The sequence below is a fragment of the Ornithorhynchus anatinus genome, chromosome 1, assembly GCF_004115215.2.
Source record: "Ornithorhynchus anatinus isolate Pmale09 chromosome 1, mOrnAna1.pri.v4, whole genome shotgun sequence".
In the NCBI taxonomy this organism is placed as follows: Eukaryota; Metazoa; Chordata; class Mammalia; order Monotremata; family Ornithorhynchidae; genus Ornithorhynchus; species Ornithorhynchus anatinus.
Genome location: NC_041728.1, coordinates 127733839 through 127751963, shown reverse-complemented (window position 1 = coordinate 127751963; position 18125 = coordinate 127733839). Strand labels below are relative to the sequence as shown.

At 46.5% G+C, this 18125-nt stretch overlaps 1 protein-coding gene across 1 annotated transcript in view; it reads right to left on the bottom strand.

Moving 5' to 3' along the window:
• HS6ST1 (heparan sulfate 6-O-sulfotransferase 1) overlaps positions 1-18125 on the bottom strand; it is a 377011-nt gene that overhangs the window by 38146 nt on the left and 320740 nt on the right. The window lies entirely within an intron of this gene.

The window sequence follows — 18125 nt, the reverse complement described above, 5'->3', positions numbered from 1 at the left end:
TTGATTGATGAGCTGTTTCTTCTCCTGCCTGTGAAAGAGGAACACACTGGCAATACAGTGTGAGCCAGTTGCTAATATATGTAGCAAGCTGATAATCCGCCTGCATTTCCACTAGTAGCCAGTCTGCGTTTCTGTGTTGGAATTTGTGACAGCACGGTCAAAACCTTCTGTGTTCACCAACGGGGGTGTGAGCTTTTGTTTTTCCCACCTGAGGGTCAGACTTTTTCCAAATGATAATAAACGAGCCCCATTGTGGCAGGGATAGATAAGCTCCCTAGTTCTGTGCTCTCATTTGAGGATATCCTCAGAATACCTTGGATGGTTTCAACTGGCAGGACAAAACCGGTCTCATTCAGCACTTCATGAGAGCTGTTCTCCCTCCAGCTAGGCTGTGAGCTCCATGTGGGACAGGGACTGTGCCCGTGTCACATCTACCTCAGTGCTTAGTACAGTGCTTGGCACAGCGTATGAGCTTAACGCAAAACCGCAATTATTATCATTATAATAATTGTTACTATTAGGGTCGGTATCATTTAGTGGGCTCGCAGCATTCAGGCTGTGAGCTCTGCCCTTCATAGGGGCATTATTCAGACAACAGCTGTAGGCCCAGAGATTATGAGAAGCGATCTATTTTTGAATACAATGGCACATCTCCATTTTTCTGTAAGCCAGCACTTCCCAAGGACAAGACCTCTCTGTACAGCCCTAAATGCCCTCCCTCCTAGCCCTGATGGGACTTTTTACGGTCAGAGTTCCTTTCTCCCGTGAGGCTGGGAGTTATAAAACGGTCAGTTCTGCACTGACCATGTCCAAGGAGCCCCCTGTGTGAAATGTAAGAGCTTCCGGGCTCTGGATTTGACCTGCACACCCAGCTTCTCATGATGCCCTCTATGAGCGCCAATATTTATGAAGCTTCTTCAAAGTTGTTCATGGAATGGTGAATTAAATGCCAGGGAAAGGAATGTGACTGACAATCACCACACAGGACCCGTAGACCCCGGGGAAAAGTCTGGTGGAGCTCGGCATTATTCTATGACAGTAATGAAAACCAGCGCTTTCTGAAAATGAAACTCCACCAGAGACTTTATGGACATCATTACCCATTTGCAGCAATCACTGATCTGGAAACGGCAGGTCAATTCCTAGTTTCGGCTTCTTTCCAGTGAAAAATGCCAGTGGGTGCCTTGTCTGGAATGGAATTTTTTTCTTTCTTTTGTTGAACAAAAGGATTTGGAAAGTGATGAGGGAAGAAGTCCTTTATGGCAATTAGCTTGGTTACTGTCCACTGGAAGTGGGTACAAAGCTAACAGTAACTGTGGCATTTTGCTTACTGGGTGCCAATCATTGTACTAAACCCTGGGGTAGATATAAGATAATCAGGTTGGACATAGTCTTTGTCCCACATGGGGTTCATAAAATAAGGAGGTATTATAAAATATAAAATAATAAAATTTATTTTATTAAATCATATAAAATACAATATATAAAAGATAAAATAATATATTATTATAAAATAAGGAGGTATAAGGAGGGTAGGCATTGAATTCCCATTTTACAGGGGAGGAAACTGAGGCACAGAGAAGTTAAGTGACTGGCCCAAGTCACACAGTTAGCAGGTAGTAGAGTTGGACTAGAACCCAGGTCCTCTGAGTCCCAGGCCATGTTCTTTCCTGGGCTGTGCTGCTCCTCTTTTCTTCTTTCCTTTTTTTTTTTTAATAATATTTGTTAAGCACTTACTATTTGCCAGGAACTGTTTTAAACGCTGGGGTAGATACAAGCTAATCAGGTTGGACACTGTCCATGTCCTTCATGGAACTCAAGGTATTAATCCCCATTTTACAGATGAGGTAACTGAGGCACAGAAAAGATAAGCAATCTGTCCAGAGGTCCTTTTTGACTTCCAAGCCCGTGCTTTATCCACTAGGCAACTCTGCTTCTTCTACTATGTACCAGGTGCGGTGAAAGGGGAGAACCCCGACTCTTTTTTTGGGTGCTTCAGGAGGCTGCTTCATGGGAAGAATTGGGATCTTCCCCTTTCACCACCGCTGAGGAGTTAGAAATAGCCCCAGTGATTGCTCTTGCCACCTCCTCGCTCCTCATCTAATGCACCATTTCACCTAGTCCTAGGGTCCCATCACTGGAATTATAGGATGGGGGTAAACAGGAAGGGGCTTGTTCAACTAGGGAGGAATGATCCTTCTCTCACTTATTCAATAGCACAGTTTTTTTGTCTCCATTTCCTGTTTATGACTGTGCTGGGTACAAGGCCTCGTGGAAAGTGGCCCGGGAATTAGGGGACCAGGGGGTCTAATCCTAGCTGTGCCACTTGCCTGCTGTGTGACCTTGGACTAGTTGCTTAACTTCTCTGGGCCTCAGTTTCCTCATCTGCAAAGTGGGGATTCATTGCCTGTTCTATCTCCTTTCTAGACTACGAGCTCCATGGAGCAGTGCTTGACATCTAGCAAGTGTTTGACAGATACAGTAACAACAACAATAATAATAATGAGGGAGGAGAAAGCAGAGGAAGAATGAACAAAGGAGAAAGAAAGGCAAAGAGATAAGGAAACTGGAAGAGCAAAAGAGTGAATGAAAGGGAACAGCAGGAGAAAAGATAAAAGTAAGAGGCAGTGATATTGCCTGGGCCTCCAGATTTGCTTGGATTCTACAGAAGATACACTTACAGTAATAACTCAGAGTGAGGGTGAAAGGATTTGGGAGCGACCGCCCTCAAAACCACCAAGTGCCACATTTTCATCTGGACAAAGTGTGGCTAAGACACTCACCTTCTGAAGACAACCTTTATAATCAATTAGTCAATCAACCAAAGGCATTTGTTGAGCCCTCACTGTGTGCGGAGCACTGTACTAAGCATTCGAGAGCAGACAATATAACAGGAGATACGATTCCCAGGTCACAAGGAACTTAAAACAGATAATAATAATAATAATAATAATGTTGGTATTTGTTAAGCGCTTACTATGTGCAGAGCACTGTTCTAAGCGCTGGGGTAATCACAGGGGAATCAGGTTGTCCCATGTGGGGCTCGCAGTCTTCATCCCCATTTTACAGATGAGGTAACTGAGGCACAGAGAAGTTAAGTGACTTGCCCACAGTCACACAGCTGACAAGTGCCAGAGCTGGGATTCGAACCCATGAGCTCTGACTCCAAAGCCCGTGCTCTTTCCACTGAGCCACGCTGCTTCTCTGATAACCTCAGATAACCTCAGGGGAGGAGTTTCCCAAATTCCCCCCAATTAGACTGTGAGCCCGTCACTGGGCAGGGACTGTCTCTATCTGTGGCCGAATCGTACATTCCAAGCGCTTAGTACAGTGCTCTCCACATAGTAAGTGCTCAATAAATACTATTGATTATCCTGGGTCACCGGAAGCTACCCAACAGGTGGAGCCTCAGGAGTCCACCTAGCTAGGTCTTTCCCGAAGGGAATACTGTGGGAATGAGCATGGCTTATCTGTCCTTCTGTCTGCCCAGAAAAGTGAACATCCTGTAGGGCAAATTGCAAAGCCAGTACTTGTGAGAAGCAAGGATTTTTCTTTCTACTTTCCCTTCACCCCCTCCTCTCAGTGACTAGGGAAAGGGGAGCAGCAAGTCTAAGAGTTAATATCAACCGAGGATTTCATGGTCCTGAGATTTATTTTATAGTATCTGTTTAGTGCTTACTATGTCCCAGGCACTGTATTGAGTATTAGGGTAAATACAAAATTATCAGGTTGGACAGTTACCGGCCCACATAGGACTCACAGTCTTAACCCCTATTTCACAGATGAGGGCAATGAGGCACAGAGAAGTTAAGTGACTTGCCCAAGGTCACCCAGAAGACAAGTGGCAGAGCTGGGACTAGAAGTCAGGGCCTCTGACTCGCAGGCCGATAATCTTTCCGCTAGGCCCCATCGTTTCTCTAGATAATAATTATAATGATGATAATAGTAGTAATAATAATAATAATAGCATTTGTTAAGGACTTACTACACACTAAGATACAACTCAAACAGATCAGATAGAGAATCTGTCCCTCGTGGGGGCTCACAGCCTAAGAGGGAGGAAATAGAGATCTTTACATCCCCATTTTACAGATGAGGAAATGGAGGCATAGTGAGATGAAGTGACTTGCCCAAGCTTGCCCAGTAGCCAAGTGGCAGAGCTGGGATTAGAACTCAAGTCTCCTGACTCCCAGTCTTTGGTTCTTTCCATTGAACCAGGCTGCTTTGCCTGCTGGAGACCTTGGGCAAGCCACTTCACTTCTCTGTGCCTCAGTTCCCTCAACTATAAAATGGGGATTAAAATTGTGAGCCCTGTGTGGGACAGAGACTACGCCCAACCTGATTACCATGCATCTAGTCCAGCACTTAGATAAGTGCTTGGCACATAATAAGTGCTTAACAAATATCCTAATTTTATTATGTAGAGAGGAAGTGAGAGTCCAAATGGCAGGGTTATCAGGATTCATAATAGGGTTGATAGGATGCAGGCCCAACTAGTCCTTCCCGCTGTTTCCAGGCAAAGCTGCCCCTAAAACACTCTTTCCTCTCTGTCTGGAGCCAAACACTGGATGTGGATGTCATGGGATTTACACTGAGGATAGGGCAAAGACATAAAAAACTGGTCGCCTAGCTTGGAAGACAGAGTATGGGCCGGGGAGGCAGGACACCGGGGGTCTAGTCTCACATTTAGAACTTGCCTGCTGTGGGACTTTGGTCAACTCACTTAGCTTCTCTGTGCCTCTGTTACCTGAACTGTAAAAGGGTGATGAAATACCCATTCACCATCCTTCTTAGACTGGGAGTCCACTATGGGAAGCAGTGTAGCCTAATGGAAAGAGCCTAGGCCTGAGTGGCAGAGGTCCTCTGACACTTGCCTATTGGGTGACTTAACTTCTCTGTGACTCAGTTTCCTCATCTGTAAATTGGGGATTAAATGCTACTCCCTCCTACTTAGACCGCAGCGTGGCTCAGTGGAAAGAGGATGGGCTTGGGAGTGAGAGGTCAGGGGTTCGAATCTCAGCTCTGCCACTTGTCAGCTGGGTGACTATGGGCAGGTCACTTAACGTCTCTGTGCCTCAGTTCCCTCATCTGTAAAATGGGGATTAAGACTGTGAGCCTCACGTGGGACAACTAGATGACCCTGTATCTACCCCAGCGCTTAGAACAGTGCTCGGCACACAGTAAGCGCTTAATAAATACCAACGTTACTATTAGACTGTGAGTCTCATGTGGGACAGGAACTGTGTCCAATCCAATTATCTTATATTTTCCCTGGAGCTTAGCACAGTGTTTGGCACACAGTAAATATTTAACAAGAACCATAATAAAAAAAAAGTAATTTGAAAAATAGACTGTCTTTGGTCGATTTACCTCATATCTACCTTAGTGCTTGGCACATAGTAAGTGCTTTATAAAAGTCTCATTTAAAAATTATTACTAGTAGAAAAAAATGAGGACAAACACCAGGTAAAGTCACTACTAATTTTGTCATGGTAAGGAGGTAATGGCAATTCCCCATGGAGGAAATGGGCAACTGAAATTTCATCTTTTTCCTCCTGTCCACCACACCAAACTTTTTCCCAAGGAGGCAAACTGACTGGTCTGTTTCACCTCTTTCTCTTCTGTGAATTGTTTGGAGGAAACACCAATGAGCAATGAAAAAGAAGGAGGCGGCAGGAAGCGGAAAATGAAGCGACCGGGAGATTCGGGGCTGGAATGATCAAGATTTGACCTAACTGTAGGGTCGCCAGCTGCTGAAACAGAAACTGTGGGGACAGGAATGAACTTTCTGTCCCACTCTACCTCTCACCTGCCTTACAATTTATCATTCCCCCAGTGTCACCCTACCCATTTGGGAAAACCCCACAAGGAGGTCTCCGTTCCCTGTTTCTCTAAAGCGTTTCCCAAAAGGGCCCTGGCTCCTTCCTTAAGGTGAAATCGACAGTGCCTGTCGCTTGGAAGGAGGACTTGTTTGAAGTATACTCGAGAGAGGGAAAGAAAAAAGGAGTCTTCAGCAAGTCTATCATTTTACCAAATCTCCACTAGATGGTACTTTTTGCTTCTTTACAATTCATTATGGCACTGGTTACAGTTTTGGAGACAGCTAGAGGGCCCTCTCATTACAGGCCCGCACTTACCTCACCTCCTTTCCCAAGGGATAGTTCTGGGCCCCTCTCACAAGTGAAGGGGGTGAATGGGTTTCATTTAATCGGCTCCAGACTTACCCAGATTTGAATCCCTTGATGTCCATCCTCTGCCTCAGCCACAGGAGGTGAATATAGGGTGCTATCTGATAGCACACACCTGGGATCCTAACATACATAGAACCCCACCAACCGGCAGCTAGCGAGATGCGAAGCAACAGAAGCGGCGCGGCCCGGTGGAAAGAGCACGGGCTCAGGAGTCAGAGGTCAAGGGTTCTAATTCCGGCTCCGCCACCTGTCAGCTGTGTGACTTCGGGCAAGTCGCTTCACTTCTCGGTGCCTCAGTTACCTCATCTGTAAAATGGGGATTAGAAGTGTGAGCCCCACGTGGGACAACCTGATTACCCTGTATCTACCCCAGCGCTTAGAACAGTGCTCGGCACATAGTAAGAGCTTAACAAATACCAACATTATCATTATTATGATGTGAGGTATCAGCCCTCGCCTCTCAATTCTCCACTCTCACAGCTGACCGCCAACAGACCTGCCTGTTAAGTTGCGTCGGGGCTTCTATTAGCAGTAATAATATTTATTAAGTGCACACTGGGTGCAGAACACTGTACTAAGCACTAGGAGAGAATACACCGGTGGGAATTAACGATAAGACATGCTAGCAATCACCTAACACGTCACATAAAAATAGTCAGCTTTGGGGAAACGAACAGACATCCATTACCAAATTCCAAATAAACCGTTTTTCAAAATGAAAAAAAAGTTAAAGACAAGTCCTATTATAAGAGCAAAAGAACAACAAAAAAGAGTAGGTACAGAGTAAATTAGCTTTCACAAATCGACCATGCTATTTTTTACAGCCCTGGTGATCTAATTGGGGTGCTATGTGACCCAGTGAAAAAAAAAACATGTCTGTGTTTCAGGGCCTCTGAGTCAACGTGGCAGAAAGTGCAACCAGGAGAGTAACATCTTTGCAGCTTTTTAAATCTATGTTGTTTCTCTCTATGCTGCCTTATTCAAAGAAGGGCAATCGTCAGAGGACTCAACCACTCTACAAGCTTTGTAACAACAGAGGCAGAAGGTACTTTTCCAAATATCTGAACTATCAGGTGGAAGAAGGTGGGGAAAGAAGAAGAATAAAAGAGAAAAGATACCTCAGTGACAGTAATGGGAACGGTAAGCCCCTAAACCCTACCTTATTGATTCATCAATGGGAGGTGATTCTATTTCTTTGAAAGTTCTGTATTATAAATGATTTTTGAAATACTTTTATGAATTCAGTCTAGGCCCAAAAAAATCTAAATAATAATAACGATGGCATTGGTTAAGTGTTTACTATGTGCCGAGCACTGTTCTAAGCGCTGGGGTAGACACAGGGGAATCAGGTTGTCCCACGTGGGGCTCACAGTCTTAATCCCCATTTTACAGATGAGGTAACTGAGGCGCAGAGAAGTTAAGTGACTTGCCCACAGTCACACAGCTGACAAGTGGCCAAGTTGGGGTTTGAACCCATGACCTCTGACTCCAAAGCCCATGCTCTTTCCACTGAGCCACGCTGCTTCTACTGACTTTCCTACCAGCTTCCCTAAATGCCAAAGCAGAAGAGGCCCCCTTGGCAGCGGCATCAGCTCATGCTCATCTTCATGGCCACGGTCACCTGGCCTCTGGTCACCATCTTTTCAGGGTCTGGGATCCCTCCATAGGCACCCCTCCCACTCCTGAAAGTAATATGCTGTTAAGATTTATTGTTAGGCCTCTCGGTACCAGTCTTTGCAGGGAAGAGATGAATTAAAGGAGAAAGACTAAATGTTTGCAAGCCCTAAACTAATCCCTTGAAAGCAACAGGGCATCATCTTTAGGCAAACAATGCATAGAGAGGTCACTTTCCCCAACCTCTGAAAGTTTGACAAAGTCCCGAGTTTACATTCTACAAAACCCCGAGTCAGGGCTCTCAACTAAGGTCTTGGAATATTTTAAATTTAATTTAACGTCCACGGTTAACCCGTTACGTTGACAAAATCAAACCCTGTTTTTAGTTGATGAAGCTATCATCGGTCCGCAGGTCTTAATGTGAAAAGAAAACAAGACTGTGAGCCTGTTGTGGTCAGGCATTGTCTCTCTTTGTTGCTGAATTGTACTTTCCAAGCACTTAGTACAGTGCTCTGCAGACAGTAAGCGCTCAATAACTACGACTGAATGAATGAATGACTCCTATCTTATTCCTTTCATCACCAGCCAAAGAAACTTCCAGGAGGAGCCATGACCGAGGTTGAAGTATCCATAGTACAGAAGGACTGTGATAATTATGGTATTTCTTCAGCACTTATTATGTGCCAAGAACTTTACTAAGCACTGGGGTAGAGACAACATAATCGGGTCCCGCATGGGGCTCGCGATCTAGTAGGAGGGAGAACAGGTATTGAATCCCCATTTTGCAGATGAGGAAACTGAAGCACAGAGAAGTGAAGCAACTTGCCCAAGGTACCACAGCAGGTATGTGGCAGGACCAGAAATAGAACCCAGGTCCCAGGCCCTTGCTCTTTCCCCTAGGCCACACTGCGTGCCCCAAGAACCCATACGATATGGACAACTCGAGTTTTAGCACTGACTGAGGTCCCTCTCTGTGTGCCCTACTGGTCCTTTTGATACCACATTGAGTTCTATCTGGGCAGACATGCAAAGCTCCATTGCCAGAAAGTTGCCCGATTCTGTTGTTTCTGTTGAACATTGGCCAAAAAAAGTGCTCGGGCAGAACTGCCTGTATATTTCGGACCAGGTTCTCACTAGAAAAACGAAGTGGAGAACCAAAATAATGTTGGGGATATTTCAGTTATAAACCAACAGATTATTCCACTCAGTTCACCCACAAATACGTATGTAATGTTGGTATTTGTTAAGCGCTTACTATGTGCAGAGCACTGTTCTAAGCGCTGGGGTAGATACAGGTTAATCAGGTTGTCCCACGTGAGGCTCACAGTCAATCCCCATTTTACAGATGAGGTAACTGAGGCACAGAGCAGTTAAGTGACTTGCCCACAGTCACACAGCTGACAAGTGGCAGAGCTGGGATTCGAACCCATGACCTCTGATTCCCAAGCCCTTGCTCTTTCCACCGAGCCACGCTGTATTTTCAGAACATGCTACGGCTAAGCTGTTATTAGCAAATTAGGGGATGGTCTTCCAACGACAAGAACCTGTTTAGGCTTGGTGGATCTATCTGGAGGAAAACGCTTGTGTGTACGTGGGTGATATCAGAATGGGTGAGTACTGCTACAGGGTGAGTACTACTAGAGAGTGAGTTTTCCTTAAATAATAATAATAATTATGGTACCTGTAATCTCCCAAGCACTTAGTACAGTACTTTGCACAAACTACGTGCTCGATACCGCTGATTGATTGATATTTGCTAAGAACTTATCAAGTGCCAAGCACCATACTAATTGCTGGGGTAGATCCAAGATAATCAGGTAAGCCTCTGTCCCTTATAGGAATCAGAGTTTCTGTAGGCGGGAGAACAGGTATGTAATGCCCATTTTACAGATGAGGAAAGTGAGGGACAGAGAAATGAAGTGACTTGCCCAAGGTCACATGGCAGGTAAGTGGCCGAGTCAGAATTAGAACCTGGCTACCAGAGTGAGTCTTGCAAAAAAGTAATCCTGGAATTTTGAGACCCATCTCCACCCCGATCTCTCTCCCTCTCTCCAGGCTTGCATCTCCTCCTGCCTTCAAGACATCTCTAATTGGATGTCCTCCCATCACCTCAAACTTAATATGTCCAAAACAGAGCTCCTTATTTTCCCTCCCAAACCCTCTCCTCTCCTGGACTTTCCCATCACTGTAGATGGCACCACCATTCTTCCTGTCTCACAAGCCTGTAATCTTGGCATTATCCTTGACTCCTCTCTCTCATTCAATCCACATATTCATTCCGTTACCAAATCCTACCGGTCCCACCTTCAGAACATGGCTAAAATATGCCCTTTCCTCTCCACCATCCAAATTGTTACCACGTAAATACAATCACTCATCTTATCCCATCTAGATTACTGCATCAGCCTCCTTGCTGACCTCCCAATCTCCTGCCTCTCTCTACTCTGGTCTGTACTTCACTTCACTGCCTGGATCATCTTTCTCTAGAAACATTCAGAACATGTCACCTCCCTCCTCCAAAATCTCCAGGGGTTGCCTATCCGCCTCCATATCAAACAAAAACTCCTCACCACTGGCTTTAAAGCTCTCCATCACCCTGCTCCCTCTTACCTCATCTTACTTCTCTCCTTCTACAACCCAGCCCCTATACTTCACTCCTATGGTCCTAACCAGACTCGATCTCGCCTGCCTCGCCGCTGACCTGTGGCCCACATCCTGCCTCTGGCCCGGAACACCAACCCTCCTCAAATCCACCAGAGAATTACTCTCCCCCCACTTCAAAGCCTTACTGAAGGGCCGTCTCCTCTAAGAGTCCTTCCCAGACTAAGCCCTACTCTTCCTCATCTCCCACTCCCTTCCACATCACCCTGACTTGCTCCCTTTGCTCTCCCCCCTTCCCAGTCCCACAGCACTTATGTATATATCTGTAATCTTATTTATTTGTATTCATGTCTGTTTACTTGTACTGATGTCTGTCTCCCCCCCAGACTGTGAGTTCATTGTAGGCAGGGATTGTCGCTCTTAGAGTTGCATTGTACTTTCCCAAGCGCTTAGTAGAGTAAGCACTTAATAAATACCATTGAACGAACGAATGAACGTACCTCACTTCTCCACTTCCCCTTACCAGGAAAACACCTGGCTTGAAGGCTCCTTTTGTCCTTATACTCAGCATTGGTCAGATTCATTCATTTGTTCGATCGTATTTGTCGAGCAACATGCAGAGCACCATGCTTGATTACATTTTGTCTCTTTTGGGACTGCAAGGGTTATAGGGAAGCCTCACAAACCTGGGTGGAGGTCCAGAGGAAAGTTACAGAAATGAAAACGAGATGAGGGAAAATGGAATCCACATACTGAGATTAAACCAACTGAGATTATTTTGCCACCCTAGAGATCTTCAAATTCAATCAATCTATAGTTCTTGAGCGCATAATATTGTTGACCGCTTACTGTGTGTAGAGTGCTGTACTAAGCACTTAGCAAAGCACAAGAGAGTGAGTAGACAAACTCTCTGCCCTCAGAGGCCTTATAATTTATCTGGGATGACAGGACCCTAAATTAAAGTACAGGTAGGAGGAAGCAAAAGAGGGTGTATTTACAGAAATGGAACAAAGGTGTGGGGGGAGACTTTGAATATCCAAGTGGTTAGGCGATGAGGAAGTACTGAAGTTGTGGACACAGCGGATATGAGAGGTTAATCAGGAAAGCCCTCCAGAAGGAGATGAGCTTTCAGAAGGGCCTTAAAAATGGAGAGAATTATAGTCTGTAGGACATGAAGGGCAAGTTCCAGACAGAAGGGAGGGAATGAGCAAGAGGTTGGCAGAAAGAAAAATGATAATGAGACACACTGAGTAGGTGTTCTCGGCATAAAACACAATGAATTCTAGTCATCAATGAATAATTGACAATCAAAAGCAACATGGCGTAGTGAATAGAGCAGGAATAGAGCATGGGCTTGGGAGTCCCTGTCCTCCGCCCCTGTCCTCTCCCCCTCCCTTCAGGCTCGCATCTCCTCCTGCCTCCGGGACGTCTCCACCTGGATGTCGGCCCGCCACCTAAAACTCAACATGAGCAAGACTGAGCTCCTCATCTTCCCTCCCAAGCCCGGTCCGCTCCCAGACTTCTCCATCACCGTGGATGGCACGACCATCCTTCCCGTCCCGCAGGCCCGCAATCTCGGTGTCATCCTTGACTCGTCCCTCTCGTTCACCCCACACATCCTATCCGTTACCGAGACCTGCCGGTTTCACCTCTACAATATCGCCAAGATCCGCCCATTCCTCTCCACCCAGACGACTACCTTAATATTACGGGCTCTCGTTATATCCCGGCTAGACTACCGTGTCAGCCTTCTCTCTGACCTCCCTTCCTCCTCTCTCGCCCCGCTCCGGTCTATTCTTCACTCCGCTGCCCGGCTCATCTTCCTGCAGAAACGATCTGGGCATGTCACTCCCCTTCTTAAACAACTCCAGTGGTTGCCTATCGACCTCCGCTCCAAACAAAAATTCCTCACTCTAGGCTTCAAGGCTCTCCATCACCTTGCCCCTTCCTACCTCTCCTCCCTTCTCTCTTTCTACCGCCCACCCCGCACGCTCCACTCCTCCGCCGCCCACCTCCTCGCCGTCCCTCGGTCTCGCCTATCCCGCCGTCGACCCCCGGGTCACGTCCTCCCGCGGTCCTGGAACGCCCTCCCTCCTCACCTCCGCCAAACTGATTCTCTTTCCCTCTTCAAAACCTTACTTAAAAATCACCTCCTCCAAGAGGCCTTCCCAGACTGAGCTCCTCTTCCCCCTCTACTCCCTCCGCCATCCCCCCTTTACCTCTCCGCAGCTAAAGCCTCATTTTCCCCTTTTCCCTCTGCTCCTCCACCTCTCCCTTCCCATCCCCACAGCACTGTACTCGTCCGCTCAACTGTATATATTTTCGTTACCCTATTTATTTTGTTAATGAATTGTACATCGCCTTGATTCTATTTAGTTGCCATTGTTTTTACGAGATGTTCTTCCCCTTGACGCTGTTTAGTGCCATTGTTCTTGTCTGTCCGTCTCCCCCGATTAGACTGTAAGCCCGTCAAACGGCAGGGACTGTCTCTATCTGTTGCCGACTTGTTCGTCCCAAGCGCTTAGTACAGTGCTCTGCACATAGTAAGCGCTCAATAAATACTATTGAATGAATGAATGAATGAGTCAGAAGGTCACGGGTTCTAATTCTGGCTCCACCACTTGTCTGCTGTGTGACCTTGGGCAAGTCATTTTACTTCTCTGTGCCTCAGTTACCTCCCCTGTAAAATGGGGATCGAGACCGTGAGCCCCACATGGGACAGGGACTGTGTCCAACCCAATCTGCTTGCATCCCCCCAGCGCTTAGTACAGTGCCTGGCACGTAGGAAGCACTTAACAAATATCACAGGTATTATCAATAATAACAATAATAATCAAATATTATTACCTTAAAAAAGGCTCAAAAATTGATTCATTAGTCCTGACACCATCACTGGGAAACAGATAACATCATCAGGTCCATTTTAAGTGGGGAAACTGAGACTAGATCAAACAATTTGCTCCAAGCCCTACAGCGTATTAGCAGATAGACTAAACTTCCCTGGCTATTAATCTCCGCAGACTCTGGTGATAGGCACTGGACTAAAGTTGAAGGAACTCCAAATGCCACCGCCCAAACAGAAACCATTAAATATTCAATATTTAAAAATTAAAATAAACAACCAGATGCAATTAGACTGGTGATTAAAAGATCTAACTAGAGCATATTTAAATTCATTAGCTTAGTCCACACTCATTACCTCAGGAGACCAGCTGCTCCCGCTATTTGGGTCTGTAAAATACAACTATGGTCTTGCTTTGCATTTGATCAAAACCTCTGCAAGTTCCACTGATCTGGCTGTTAACATCTCTTAGGTGATAATTAGGCTCTCGGGGCAGCAAACAATGACTGGGACACAGATAATGCAGAGTGGAAGCATAATCAGTGGAGGGCTCAGCTTCAGTAAGGGTGATTTCCATGAGAATGCTTGAGAGGGACATGGCTGTTTTCAAATATCAACTCGTGTTATCATCACCGCTGCCTGAAAGTGGAAAAGTCTCTGGCCCCCAGACTGGAATGCCGAACATCGGAATAAGCTGGAGCGATACTGATCTCATTTTTCAGATTCCAGACTAACCCACACATCTGCTGACTGGTACGATGCTACACCACTAGCCAGGGCCTCTGTCATTCATCATGTGTGCAGTTGGCCCACAGAATCATCCAATAAACAGGGGAGGAAAACCCAGAGAGTCAATGAAGGGACTTGGCCCTTAAACCATCTTCCCTTTGAAAATAACAAGATTCTCTCCCCCTGCCTGGCCTGAAAGGATAGGGGGATTGATTCCCACTCCCCTCCCAGATCCTTCCTGCCCCCTACTCTTCCTCCCCACCCCTCAAAATAAAAATTCCATATAATCCTAATGCCGATTTGCAGGTATTAGAAAAATCTGAATTTCTGATGCTTCCGATTCTTGTCGGGAGTTCGGAGGGGAGTCTAAATCCACCTCCTCTGAGCTGGGAAGCAGCCTTTTCACTTGCAACGTGTCAGGAGGTTTCTTTGGCAGCTGATAATAATAATAATAATAATGGTATTTGTTAAGTGTTTACTATGCGCAAAGCACTGTTCTAAGCGTTGGGGGGATACAAGGTGATCAGGTTGTCCCACGTGGGGCTCACAGTCTTAATCCCCATTTTCTAGATGAGGTAACTGAGGCACAGAGAAGTGACGTGACTTGCCCAAAGTCATGCAGCTGACAAGTGGTGGAGCCAGGATTAGAACCCATGTCCTCTGACTCTCAAACCCGGATTCATTCCACTAAGCCACGCTGCTTCTCCATGGGTAATGTGGATAATGGGTGAGCCGATATTTGCAGGGTGAGAACATACAAAGGAAGAAGGAAATGGAATTAGTTGATATACTTCCGAGTGAGTGTCTCTAGACTGTAAGCTCCTTGTGGGCAGGGAACATGTCTACCAACTCTGTATACTGTGTTTACCCAAGTGCTCAGTACAATGCTCTGAACACAGTAAGTGCTCAGTAAATACCACTGATTGATTGATTGCATGAACTCTTATTAGCTTCCCCTCTAGACCATAAACTCGCTGTGGGTAGGGAACAGGTTACCAACTCTGTTGTATTGTACTCTCCCAAGCACTTAGGACAGTGCTCTGCACTCAGTAAGTGCTCAATAAATACAAATGATTGATAGCCTTACTCTGAGGGAGACAGGGCAAGAAGAGCACCCTTCCACCCTGAGGCCTGCTTGTGCCACTGCTTTCAATTTCATCTCTGCAGGGCCAGATTCTGCCAATTCTTGATTACCACGTTCTTGGAGAGGGGAGAAGTGGGATTAAGCCTAGCATGAACAAGTGAACTCCACACAGATAATCCAAGGAAACACTCTGGCCAAGGGTCTTAGCCTTCGCCCTCACCACCTAAAGAAGATCTACTGACAACTCTAGGCTGAAAGTTTGTTGTGGGCAGGGATGGGGTCTATTAAGTCTGTTGTATTGTACTCTCCCAAGAGCTTAGTACCGTGCTCTGCATCTAGTAAATGCTCAATAAATACCATTGATCGATAATTGGAGTATCCCAAATGATCTGCTTAAATTGCTCCTCCCCTATCACTCTTGAAGTAAGGAAAACCCCGGCATCCAGACGGAGAAAGACAAGAAGCAAGGGGTCAGAATACATCTCAAAATGGATAATCATCTCCCGAAAAGGAAGAGTTGATTAATGCATGGCTATAGAGACTATTTCATGGGGTAGATACAACCTTGCTAAACAAGTGGCTAATAAGTAAGGGAGATTTCCTTCTGTACCTTTATTTTTGAAGATCTCTTAAATGTCCCTTGCTGGGATTAGCGTGGCCTAGTGGATAGAGCATGGGTCTGGGAGCCAGAAGGTCCTAAACCTGGCTCCGTCACTTGTATTCTGGGTAATCTTGGGCAAGTCACTTAATTTCTCTGTGCCTCAGTTATCTCATCTGTAAAATGGGGATCGAGACTGTGAGCCCCATGTGGGACAGGGACTGTGTCCAACCCAATTTGCCTGTATCCATCCCAGTGCAATAGGACCTTAGAAAAGTGCTTAACGAATACCATAATTATTATTATTATGACCTTCTGACTCCCAGGCCCTTAATCTATCTACTATGTCATGCTGCTTCTCAAGTGTACGTAAGTGCTGAGGAACTGAGAGAGGGTGCAAATCCAAGTACAAGGGCAAAACAGAAGGGAGTTGGAGAAGAGGAAGTGAGGGCTTAGTTGGCGATGGCCTCATGAAGGAGATGTGCTTTTAGTAAAGGCTTTGAAAGTGGGGAGAGTGATCGTCTGTTGAATATAAAGAGGGTGGGAGTTCCAGGCCAGAGGCAGGACATGGGCAAGAGGCCGATGGAGAGATAGATGAGATACAGTGAGATACAGAGAGATACAGTGAGTAGGTTGACATTAGTGGAGCGAAGTGTGTGACTTGGGTGCAGTAGGAAATTAGAGAGGCAGAGTAGTAGGGGAAGGTGATTGAGTGCTTTAAAGGCGACGGTAAGGAGTTCTGTTTGATGCATAGGTGGATGGGCAACCACTGGAGGTTCTAGAGGAACCATGGGCTGAACATTTTTGTAGAAAAATGATCCGGGCAGCAGAGTGAAGTGTGAACTGGAGGGGGGAGGGACAGGAGGAAGGAAGGTCTCTAATGAAAACTTAGAGATGTAGGAATGAGGGAGAACAATGAAGGTCAGGATTTCTTCTCTTGGCTCCCTTTCTCCCTTCACCAACATTTAAGACTGGTTGCCTCCCCTAAGTCCAGAAACTGGGAAGGGGCTATCCTGAAAACCTTCTGAAAACCCAGCAGGCATCCATCCCACTAGCCAGAGCGGGGATTTTCTCTGATCCCAATGAAAGGTGAGCCCTGGAATTCAACAGGCACGTGCAATGGCCAAACCACAAATCGAGGGCAGTGTCAGCCGTTCTGTGGTTTGTTTGGCTCACCCCAATGAGTCTAAACTGCAGTGTGCAGTGAGAACTGTTTCTCAAGTGGCTGGATGAGGATTTGAGCAGCTAGGCCCCTCTGTGAAGTAAATAACATGTACTTTTAAAATAAAAACAGTTGGGGATGCAGCAAGTTCTAACCTTTTGGACTTCATTGTCTCTAGAGGACATTAAGTCAGTCACTCGGCTACAACAAATTTGTTGATATACATTTTACTAGATTTTGGGAGCCCAGTAAAAATAATAATTAATAATAACTGGTTTTTGTTAAGTGCTTACTATGTGCCAAGGACTGTTCTAAACACCTGGTTGGATACAAGATACACCTGGTTGGATACAGGCTCGCATCTCCTCCTGCCTCCAGGACGTCTCCACCTGGATGTCGGCCCGCCACCTAAAACTCATCATGAGCGAGACTGAGCTCCTCATCTTCCCTCCCAAACCCGGTCCTCTCCCAGACTTCTCTATCACCGTGGATGGCACGACCATCCTTCCCGTCTCTCAGGCCCGCAATCTCGGTGTCATCCTTGACTCGTCCCTCTCGTTCACCCCACACATCCTATCCGTTACCAAGACCTGCCGGTTTCACCTCTACAATATCGCCAAGATCCGCCCTTTCCTCTCCACCCAAACGGCTACCTTACTATTACGGGCTCTCGTTATATCCCGGCTAGACTACTGTGTCAGCCTTCTCTCTGACCTCCCTTCCTCCTCTCTCACCCCACTCCGGTCTATTCTTCACTCCGCTGCCCGGCTCATCTTCCTGCAGAAACGATCTGGGCATGTCACTCCCCTTCTTAAACAACTCCAGTGGTTGCCTATCGACCTCGGCTCCAAACAAAAACTCCTCACTCTAGGCTTCGAGGCTCTCCATCACCTTGCCCCTTTCTACCTCTCCTCCCTTCTCTCTTTCTACCGCCCACCCCGCACACTCCGCTCCTCCGCCGCCCACCTCCTCACCCCTCCCTCGGTCTCGCCTATCCCGCCGTCGACCCCTGGGTCACGTCCTCCCGCGGTCCTGGAACGCCCTCCCTCCTCACCTCCGCCAAACTGATTCTCTTTCCCTCTTCAAAACCCTACTTAAAACTCACCTCCTCCAAGAGGCGTTCCCAGACTGAGCTCCTCTTCCCCCTCTACTCCCTCTGCCATCCCCCCTTTACCTCTCCGCAGCTAAAGCCTCATTTTCCCCTTTTCCCTCTGCTCCTCCACCTCTCCCTTCCCATCCCCACAGCACTGTACTCGTCCGCTCAACTGTATATATTTTCGTTACCCTATTTATTTTGTTAATGA